Here is a 12621-nt window from a genome sequence, read left to right as displayed (position 1 = left end):
GTTATTCATGTTACACAATTAAAGGATGGTCAGAAACAGCTGTAGTTTGGAACTGGTGGGAAGATTCAACAGGTTTTTATTTTCCAAGCACCAAGCATTATTATTGCCATTATTATGGTCTTACACATCTCTCTAGAAACCTAACTACATTATGATTGTTCTGGCACCCATAAGCACAATAATTTTCCTTTTTGCAAAATGGTTAGCTTAACTCGTTAGCATCTGATGTATCTGGTAAAACTTGACAAGTTCTTATATTAACCATATCCCATGTTGACTAATGACACAATATTTAAAACAATACATTTGTAAATTCTGATTATCTTTCAAAATGCTTTTATAATGACATCTGATTTCTTTCATTAGAACTTTGCAAATTTGACTGAATGGATTATATTATTACCATTTAATCATTGAAAGTGTTACAGAAAACTTAACAAATAAAATAGTGCCTGATTTTGAGAACTTTAAAACAAAATTGAGAGGGTAGAATAGAATTCTAAAGGATAGAATTTAAAAAATTAAGCCTGTTACAGGCAATTTACATTAACTCATAGGATCCAGTTCTCATACAGTTAATCTCAAGTGTACACAACAAGGAAGCAAACAAGGAACCAAATTTTTTACTTAAAAAACTGTAACTTTCCATGAGCATATAAGAAAACTAAATATTAATAACTAGATTGTTAAAGAAGATTGGTTGTGTACATGATGGTGGATCATTACAATGAACTCCTACACATTCATTAAAAATGTTTGAGAATACTTGATTTAAGTAAATGATAATGATAAGATGTTGAAAGATACAAGCATAATATGATCAGAATGTGCCAGAAGACATGACAAAGTAATTTTGCTTCATGATAATGTGCAATCACACACTTCAAAACCAGTTAAATACATATTCAAATATCGTGCCTGGGAAGTATTAATCCACCATGCCTTGCTCCTTCAGATTATCACTTGTTCTGATTGATGGCACACACACTTTCTAAGCAGCACTTCAAAACATATAAAGTAGTAGAAAATCGGGTCTCTGAATGCTTTGCCTCAAAACAAATTGGGACAATATCCACAAATTACCTAAAAGATGGGAGCAATATGTACCTAGCGATTGGACATTACTTTGAATAAAGCATCTTTGATGTTTTCTTGGATTACAAAATCCGCATTATTTTATTAACTGGTACACTGGTATATTCATGTATTCAGTGGCCAGATTATTATGATCTCTTAATGCATAATAATATGGCCAGTATATATTTGTGCATGGGTGGGGTCCGGCCAGCCTGGCCAGGGGGAGGGGACATGGGTGGTTGGTCAGCCTGCTTGCTGGTCGAACTCTTGGTTGAGGGGACAATTTGCACAGTGTATATCCAATATAATAAAAAGGTAATATCCAAATTGTCCCTTTGACCAGGAGTGTCAACCAGCTGGCAGGTCGGCCAACCGCCCATGTCCCCTCCCCTTGGCCAGGCTGGGTGGGCCCCACCCATGCACGAATTCATGCACCAGGCCTCTAACACACACACACACACACACACACACACACACACACACACACACACACACGCCCGCGCGCGAATACACTGAGTGGCCAGATTATTATGACCACCCCATCTGTACTTTCTTAGACCAACTTTTACCTTCAATACTGCAAAGATTCTATTTGGCATTAACTCTATGAAATGTTGAAAGGTGATGCGAGGAATCTGACACCATACCTGATGAATAGTACTTTCAAGTTCTGTGAGATTTGATGGTTGTGAAAAGTTGCCTGATGGCTCTTATAACTTCGTCACATAAATGCTCAATTGAATTGAGATCTGGTGAATGTGGGGGCCACCTAAGCAAGGTAAAGTTTCCCTCATGTTCTTGAAACCACTTCTGTAGAATACGAGCACCATGGCATAGCACATGGTCTTGTTGGAAGAAGCCATCTCCATTGGGATATGCCATCAACATGATAGGATGAACTTGATCAGCAAGGATACTTAGGTATGTTGTGCTATTCAGACGTTGTTCCACATGAATTAAAGGGCCCAAATCCATGCCAGGAAAACATGCCCCAAACCATAACACTGCCCCCACCAGCTTGAAGGTTTGTACTCATGCATGTGGGGTGCATTCTTTCATGCTGTTTCTGTGAAATTCTCACTCTGCCATCTGCATCATGCAACTGGAAACGCGATTCATCGGACCACATGACTTTTTTCCAGTGCTGGATTGTCCAATCCTTGTGTTCCTATGCAAATTTGAGACCTTTTATCTTGTTAACTGCAGATAGCAAAGGTGTTCCAACATGCCTTCGGCTTCCATATTTCCTTAAGATGCAGTGTATGGCTAATTTGCCTACAAATGTCAGGTGGTAATAATAATAATAATAATAATAATAATAATAATAATAATAATAATAAAATAATAATAATAATATATGTGTCGACAGGTGTCCTTTGATCTTCTAATGTTTCTCTATCACTTGTTCCACTCAGGCCTCTATTCACACTTTGCTCTTAGGGATGGCTTTACCATTATTCTATCAAATTCATCACTGCACCTCCTTCAACTTTTTCACATCATCCAATTTTACTATCTTCCTATCAATTATCACTCTAAATTATTGTATTCACCTATTTGTTTATTTACTTGTATACTTGATATCCCCTCTACTTAGATATAAGCTTTATGACAGGATGGACATTGTTTGTCTTGTCTACTAGTTTATTCCTAGCTTCTACTGCAGGACTTGGCTCTTAGTAGGCATTCAATAAATATTTGCAAACTAATAAATTAATAAAATATTGAAATGCTAAGTGGAGAGAGGCAAGGCTAATTAGTAAAGTTTCCAAAAACAGTGATATTAAACCCGGGTTTTATAAAATAATTAATTTAAGAAGAGAAGACTAGTTTGAGAAAGGGAAATACAATTTCAAGTAGAGAAAACAGATTGTTTAAAAGCATGAAGGCCTACAGTTTTAAAATGGTTCATGAAATAATAAAAATAAACTGCAGATAGAATTTTCTTTCTTTATTTTCTATTTCCAGATGCTAAAATATAATTTTTTATCATTTGTAGTTACATATTTTGTAATAATATGTGCAAATATAGGTCATAATGGTCAGTCTGCAAGCATTTAGTTAAATAGCATTACCTTTTTGTTTTAACCTTAGAAAATTTAATGCATTTTACTTTATTGAAAGTTTATCATTAATGTTTTAATTATACAATATGCCATTGTCTTCCTCTAAAAACTATTCTCATTTTTCAAAATTTACTCTGTGTGGTGTTGAATTTCTCATTCTTATTTAACTTATTTTTTGGGTATGTTTTTAGTTGAAACCAATCTTCTTTCATATGCATAACAAAAGATCTCTATGAGAATACAGTATCTGTAAATTATGAGTTCCAAGACATCCAGATGTATGGGTGAAACCACGTATATTACTAAATCCTACATGTACTAAATCTTCTTCATACATGCATAGCTATGATAAAATTTAATCTACAAATTAGACACAGTAATAAATTAACAATAACTAATAATAAAATAGAACAATTATAACAAGGCATGGTAATAAAAGTTATGTGAATATGATCTGTCTTCTCAAAACATCTTTTTAAAAATATTTTATTGTTTTTTTACAGAGAGGGAGGGGGAGAGAGAGAGAGAGAGAGAATTAGAAACATCGATGAGAAACATCGATCAGCTGCCTCCTTCACGCCCCCTACTGGGGATGTGCCCAAAACCAAGGTACGTGCCCTTGACCAGAATTGGACCTGGGACCTTTCTGTCTGCAGGCTGATGCTCTATCCACTGAACCAAACCAGTTTCGTCTCAAAACATCATATTGTACTGTATTAATACTTCTTCTTGTGATGATGTGTGATGATACAGTGCCCATGCGATGAGAAAAGGTGAGGTGAATGACCGATACATTGTGACATAGTGTTAGGCTACTATACATGTTACTTGAACAGAGCACTTCAATACCTGGGCAGGAGCTCTAACAATAGAGACAGCTACTAAATGACTAGCAGGAAGCATACTACTACATAGTGTGCACTTTAAGATTTATGTATGGTTTATTTCTGAAATTTTCTATTTAATATATTCTGGAAAGCAAAACAGGATAAAAAAGAAACTACTGTACTAAAGAGATACTTAAAATTTACACAATGTATTGTTTTAATTCAATATGTAGTTGGACATAATTCCATAATCTTAGAAAAATAATTTTCTCCCACTTTGTACTTTTAATAAGACTACCCACATAGTCTTAATGTAAGAATGTAATCACCAACTATTTGTAGACATCGATTTAAATGACAAAATCAAAGGAAATTGGATTAATAAAATAATGACAAATGCAATAGGAAAATGTAAAGCCAAAACATAGCTCTAATCTCAGTAAAGATAAATGCAAATGCTGATTGCTATGAAGTCGAAATTATAGCCTTGAGACATTACTAATGAATTTCAAACACCCAGAACTGTAAAGTAATAACTAGAATTTTTTTCATGACTTTTTAAAATAATATAAGTTATTATTAGTTTTCTAGGGAGTACTAATTCATTCATCCTAATTCAAAAATATTTATTGACCAAAAATAAAGTTTTCTGAGATAAAATAATTTCTATTGTGTCCTTTCTAATTAATCTAGTGGCCCAAGTGCATTAAATTCATGCATGGGGAGGGGTGTCTATCAGCCCAACCTGCACCCTTTCCTATCTGGGAGCCCTTGGGATCAGGCCTAAACTAGCAGTCAGACATCCATCTCTCTCACAATCCAGACTGCTGGCTCCTAACTGCTCACCTACCTACCTGCCTGATTGTCCCAAACCACTTCCGCCTGTCAGCCCAATCAACCCCAATTGTCCTCCCCTGCTGGCCTGATCATCCCAACTGTCCTCTCCTGCCAACCTGATCATCCACAACTACCCTCTTCTGCTGGCCTGATCACCTACAGCTGCCCTCCCCTGCCATGAACTGCCTCCTCCTTGTGTGGAGGAGACACAGGGACAGGCCTTCTTTGCGGTGCGTGGAGGCACAGAATCCCCAAGCCTCACCATGCGGAGCAGCCACTGAGCCCCAACTCAGCTGCACTTGCAGCCATCTTGTGGTGGCCATCTTGTGATGATGCCATGCACAAGGGCCACCTAGGATTTTATTAGTATAGATATTTATTTTCATCCATTTAAGATGGTTTCTGTGAACACTATGTTCCTTATTTAAATACTGAAATTATTACTTGGTATAAAGTATGATAGATAACCTGATTGAAAAAATAATAATACAAATTTCATATTAGTTATAGTCTGAGCAAACATTAAAAATATTTTGCTTGTTTTCTACTACCCTAATAATAAATATGGGTAAGTTCTCACTGGGCATTGATGAAATCACAGTGAAATTAACTTTTCTGTACAGTGTTTTATTCATATACTAGAGGCCCAGTGCATGAAATTCATGCACTTGGGAGGGGTCCTCAGGCCAGTCTTCCCCATTTCATAGTCGAGGAACCTTCAAGGAGCCCTGGGGAGTGGGCCTAAGCTGCAGTCTGGCCTCCTTCTGTTGGAGGTGACTGGGCTGATCAGGGGAAGGTGCTACCCCCATCACCCCACTGCACTGTTGCTGCTACTGCCAGCCACCACAGCCACCAAGGTGTTTTTATCAACACTGACTCTAGTCCCTTTACCACAAAATAATGACAACTTTCTTTAGGCATTTTCAAGATGTCTTTTTCATAGGATATAACATTCCTTTTTTTTTTTTTTATCCTCCCCTGAATATATTTTTCCATTGATTTTTAGAGCCTGTGGAAGAGAGAGGGAATGACAGAGAGAAACATCAATGTGAGAGGGACACTTCAATTGGTTGCCTCCTGCATGAGCCCTGACCTGGGCCCCAGCCAGGGAGGAGCCTGCAACCTAGGTACATGTGCTTGATCAGAATCAAATTTGGACCCTGCAGTCTGCAGACTGAGGCTCTATCCACTGATCAAAACTGGCTAGGGCAAGATATAACATTTCTTTGCTCCTCCAGCAGTGGTCATTTATTTTTACCTCCAGGAGTGGTGGAAAAACCCTTCATGGAGTCTTATTACCCAAGTTAACAAGAATACTGCAAGTGGCATACAAGGAGCTTAGCCAATGAGTTGTCAGAAAAGTTGTTTCCTCTGCAGATCACACACAGAGATCCCCCTGTGTGTGTCTGTTGGGGTGGGGTCATGCTCCAAGCCTCACTGGTTGTGACTGTTAAGGGGTTCCAGACAAATTTGCATATTACCACAATATATATATATATATATATATATATATATATATATATATATATATATATATAGAGAGAGAGAGAGAGAGAGAGAGAGACTGCTATTTTAAAAACTCATTTATTATATTCTATAGTTTTATGGAGGTAAACTATAATTTTTGATGTGCATACTATCTAATAAAGAGGGAATATGCTAACTGACCCTCACACCATAGCAAAGATGGTGGCACCCACAGCCAATAAGGAGGGAATATGATAATTGACTGCCCACGCTCAAAGATGGTGGTGCCCATAGCAAATAAGGAGGGATTATGCTAATTGACTGCCACACCTTCAATGATGGAGGCGCCCACAGCCACAAGATTGTGGAGCCCAGTCACTTTAGCCCCATCCCAAGGAAGGCCAGGCTGTTCTGAATGCTGGCCTCTAGAATCCCCCAGTTCTTTCTAGTTCTTTTGGTTGTAGGGTTAAATATTTTCTTGTTAAATTTTCTTTATTTTTGAGATAGGCCGGTAGTGCTATAAACTTCCCTCTCAGAAAGAAAGTTCAATAAAAAAGTTTAATCTATCTATATTTAAAGTTATTACTGCTGATTCCACGGCTCCCTAGTGCTGCTGGGTGTCTGGTTGAGAAGTTTAAGGTCAAGCGGAGCCTGAAGATGGCGACTGAACAGTCGGACTTGTTCTGACTCTGGTCCCAGAACAGATAAAAGTATTGTCTGAGTCGCTCAGGGAATGTTGATTGGCAGCTGAGGGGCAGCGGAGTTCTCAAGGAAGGTAGGGAGCGGTCCGCTGGACAGGATTTCCTGGCCGGGTGGCCAGCACTCCTGCGGCCGCCGCGGCAGCAGCAGCGGCGAGCTGCGGGCTGCGGCTCGGAGGGAAAGGAGTAGCGTCTCTGAGGCCTGGAAATCCCACACCGGAGAGGTCCATTGAGCAGCTGAGAAGCCCGAATCGGCGCAAACACGTGGATTCAAGGGAGGTCTTCGGTCACCCACGGAAAGGAGAAGGAACACCACATAACCAGACATCCTGAAAAGAGAAGCCATGGGGAGACAAAAACATAGTCCACACGTGAAAGAAAAGCAGGCATCACCAGAAAAGGAAGTAAATGAGTCAGAGGCAAGAAGCCTACCAGAGCAAGAATTCAGAGTAATGATCATAGGATGGATAAAAAGAATGGAAGAGAAATTTGACAATAGCCAAGAAGAAATGAGGAAGAACCATGAGGAACTGAAGAAGAGCCATGAGGAATTGAAGGAGAACCGAGAAGAAATGAAAAATGACATCGCTACCATGAAGAACTCAATAGAAAGCATCAAGAGTAGACTAGATGAAGCAGAGGACCACATCAGTGAGCTAGAACATAAGATGGAAAAAAATACCCAAGTAGAGCAACTTCTAGAAAAAAAGATTAAAAAGCAGGAGGAGAGCCTATGGGAGCTTTGGGAGAATACAAAACAAAATAATATTCGAATAATAGGGGTTCCAGAAAGAAAGGAAACTGAGGTAGACATGGAAAAAGTATTTCAAGAAATAATGACAGAAAACTTTCCTGAAATAGAGAAGAAAAAAAACACACAAATCCAAGATGCTCGCAGAGTCCCAAGCAAAATGAATCCCAGAAGACAGACTCCAAGGCACATTATAATTAAATTGGCAAACAACATCGACAAAGTAAGAATCTTAAAAGCAGCCAGAGAGAGACAGAAAGTTACATACAAAGGAACCCCCATCAGACTAGCAACTGATTTCTCAACAGAAACTTATCAGGCCAGAAGGGAATGGGATGAAATATACAAAGTCATGCAAAGGAAGGGTCTGAATCCAAGAATACTGTACCCAGCAAGGTTATCAATCAAAATAGAAGGGGAAATCAGGAGCTTCACAGACAAAAAAAGACTGAAGGAATTTATATCCACCAAACCAGCAATGCAAGAAATGCTAAAGGGTCTACTGTAAAAATAAAAGGATAGGAAGTGAAGAAGGAACACGGGTATAGAATAAAAATGGCATCAAATGAGTACCTATCAATAATAACCTTAAATGTAAATGGATTAAATGCTCCAATCAAAAGACATAGGGTAACAGATTGGATAAGAAAACAAGACCCATACATCTGTTGTCTACAAGAAACCCAGCTCAGTAAAAGAGATGCACACAGACTGAGGGTGAGGGCATGGAAAAAAGTTTTCCAGGCAAATGGAAATGAAAAAAAAGCTGGGGTAGCACTACTTATATCTGACAAATTAGATCTCAGAGTGAAGGACATAATAAGAGAAAATGAAGGCCACTTCATAATACTAAAGGGAACAATCCAACAAGAAGAAATAACCCTGGTAAATATATATGCACCAAATACAGGAGCAACAAAATACATTAAAAAACGGATGGAGGACATTAAGAGAGAGATTAATAGCAATACAATCATAGTAGGAGATTTTAATACCCCACTGTCACCCTTTGACAAATCATCTAAACAAAAAATCAGCAAAGAAATAGCAATCCTAAATGACTCACTAGACCAGATGGAATTAATTGACATCTTCAGAACACTGCACCCCAAAGCCACAGAATATACATTCTTCTCAAGTGCACATGGGACATTCTCAAAGATAGACCACATTTTGGGACATAGGCAAAGTCTCTTCAAATTCAAGAAGATAGAAATCATATCAAGTATCTTCTCAGACCATAATGGCATAAAACTGGAAATCAACTACAATAAAAATAATCCAAAGAAATCAAACACATGGAGACAAAACAGCATGCTATTAAACAAGGACTCGGTTACCAGAGAAATCAAGGAAGAAATTAAAAACATCCTGGAAACAAATTACAATGAAAACACAACAATCCAAAATCGATGGGACACAGCAAAAGCAGTTTTGAGAGGGAAGTTCATATCCTTACAAGCCTATTGCAAAAAACTAGAAAAAAGGGTAACAGATGATCTAACTCTACAACTCAAAGAGTTAGAAAAGGAGCAACAAGAAAAGCCCAGTGTAAGCAGAAGGAAGGAAATAACAAAAATCAGAGCACAGATAAATGACATAGAGACCAAAAAAAAAAAAAACAATACATAAGATCAACAAAACCAAGAGCTGGTTCTTTGAAAGAATAAACAAGATAGATGGACCTCTAGCCAGGCTAACCAAGAAACAAAGAGAGAGGACCCAAATAAACAAAATCAGAAATGAAAGAGGTGAAATAACAGGAGACCCCACCGAAATACAACAGATTATTACAAAATACTACGAACAACTCTGTTCCAACAAACTGAACAACCTGGAACAAATGGACATATTCCTAGAAAAATACAAACTTCCAAAACTCATTCAAGAAGAATCTAAAAATCTCAATAGACCAGTGTCTTGGGAAGAAATTAAAACAGTCATCAAAAAGCTTCCAGCAAACAAAAGCCCAGGGCCAGATGGCTTCACAGGAGAGTTTTACCAAACATTCAAGGAAGAACTAAAAACTATCCTCCTCAGACTATTCCAAAAAATCCAAGAGGAAGGAACACTTCCAAACTCCTTCTATGAAGCCAGCATCACCCTAATACCAAAACCAGATAAAGACAACTCAATGAAAGAGAATTACAGGCCAATATCCCTCATGAACATAGATGCCAAAGTCCTCAACAAAATTCTAGCAAATCGACTCCAGAAGAACATCACAAAGATCATACACCACGACCAAGTAGGATTTATTCCAGTAATGCAAGGATGGTACAATATCCGCAAATCAATAAATGTGATACGTCACATAAACAAATTGAAAGATAAAAATCATATAGTCATATCAATTGATGCAGAAAAAGCATTTGATAAAATCCAACACCCTTTCCTGATAAAAACTCTTAACAGGTGTGAGTATAAGGATCATACCTCAACATAATAAAAGCCATATATGATAAACCCACAGCCAACATTATACTCAATGGGCAGAAACTAAAATCATTCCCTCTAAGAACAGGAACAAGACAGTTGTTTGACATAGTACTGGAAGTACTAGCCATTGCAATTAGACAAGAGGAGGAAATAAAAGGCATCCAAATTGGAAAAGAAGTAAAGTTATCCTTATTTGCAGATGACATGAATATTGTACATAAAAAAACTAAAAGACTCCATTAAAAAACTAATTGACTTAATAAATGAATTTGGCAACGTAGCAGGATACAAAATTAATGCCAAGAAATCCATGGCATTTCTATACACCAACGGTGAAACTACAGAAACAGAGACTAAAAAAGCAATTCCATTTACCATCGCACCAAAAAAATTAAGATACCTAGGAATAAATTTAACTAAGGAAGTAAAGGACCTACATGCAGAAAACTACAAAACACTGAAAAAAGAGATAGAGGAAGATGTAAGGAGATGGAAGAACGTACCATGTTCATGGATTGGTAGAATCAACATCATCAAAATGTCCATACTTCCTAAAGCAATCTATACGTTCAATGCACTCCCCATTAAAATACCAACGGCATATTTCACTGACCTAGAACGAACTCTCCAAAAGTTCACTTGGAACAATAAAAACCCCGAATAGCCACAGCAATCCTGAGAAAGAAGGGTAAAGTAGGAGGGATCTCAATACCAGATTTCAAACTGTATTACAAAGCCACTGTTCTCAAAACAGCCTGGTACTGGCACAAGAACAGACATATAGATCAATGGAATAGAATTGAGAACTCAGATATCAACCCAAATCACTATGCTCAATTAATATTTGACAAAGGAGGCACGAATATACAATGGAGTCAAGACAGTTTCTTCAATAAATGGTGTTGGGAAAATTGGGCAGACACATGCAAAAGAATGAAACTAGATCACCAACTTATACCATACACAAAAATAAACTCAAAATGGATGCAGGACTTAAACATCAGAGGGGAAACCATAAAAATACTAGAAGCATCCACAGGCAGCAAAATCTCAGAAGTATGCCAAAAGAACTTCTTCACTGATACTGCCCCTAGGGCAATGGAAGCTAAAGAGAAAATAAACAAATGGGACTACATCAAAATAAAAAGCTTCTGCACAGCAAAAGAAACTATCAACAAAACAACAATAAAGCTCACCATATGGGAGAACATATTTGCAAATGTTACCACTGATAAAGGTTTAATCTTCAATATCTACAGACAGCTTATACAATTTAATAAAAGGAAGATAAATGATCCAATTAAAAAATGGGCAATGGACCTAAATAGAATCTTTTCAAAAGAAGACAGAAGGAAGGCTAAGAGGCACATGAAAACATGCTCAAAGTCACTAATTACTGGAGAGATGCAAATCAAAACAACAATGGGGTACCATCTCACACCTGTCAGAATGGCCAACATCAACAAATCAACAAACGACAAGTGTTGGCGAGGTTGCGAAGAAAAAGGAACCCTCGTGCATTGCTGGTGGGAATGCAGACTGGTGCAACCACTGTGGAGAACAGTGTGGAATTTCCTCAAAAAACTGAAAATGGAACTCCCATTTGATCCAGTAATCCCAGTCCTAGGAATATATCCCAAGAAACTAGAAACAGCAATCAGAAAGGATATATGCACCTCTATGTTCATAGCAGCACAATCTACAATAGCCAGAATTTGGAAACAGCCTAGATGCCCATCAGCAGATGATTGGATCCAAAAACTAAGGTACATCTACACAATGGAATACTATGCTGCCATAAAAAAGAAGGAATTCTCATCATTTGCAGCAACCTGGATGGAATTGGAGAACATCATGCTGAGTGAAATAAGCCAATCAATGAAAGAGAAACACCACATGACCTCACTCATTTGTGGATAATAAAGATCATTATAAACTGATGAACCAAAAGATAGATACAGAGACAGTAAACAACAAGCAGATTGTCAAATTTCAGCGGGGAGGGGAGGAGGATCTGGGGGAGATAATAGATCAACTGAAGGACTTGTATACATGCATATAAGTACAACCAATGGACATTGAACTCTGGGGAGGAGGGGATGTGCTGGAGGGAGGGAGGGGGGAAAAATCAATAAAATATGTAAAAAAATTAAAAATAAAAATAAAAAAAACTCGTTAGAAAAAAAATAAAAAAAATAATAAAGTTTAAGGTCAAACCTTAAAAAAAATAAATAAATAAATAAAGTTATTACTGCTAAGTACTTATTTTGATGTATCCCAGAGATTGGGGTTTTTGTGTATTCTTCTTCATTTGTTTCCAGGAAGTTGTTTATTTATTTCCTGACCTCATTGGTAACCCTTTCATCCTATACAGTAAAAGCATAATATGCAAATAAACCAAATTGCAGAACAGCGGAACGACCATTTAGATGACCATCTGAGACTATGTTATGACACCC

Source organism: Pipistrellus hanaki (assembly GCF_964339955.1).
Source record: "Pipistrellus hanaki genome assembly, chromosome: X".
Lineage (NCBI taxonomy): Eukaryota > Metazoa > Chordata > Mammalia > Chiroptera > Vespertilionidae > Pipistrellus > Pipistrellus hanaki.
The sequence above is the reverse complement of the archived record's forward strand: the minus strand, read 5'-3'. Positions refer to the sequence as shown.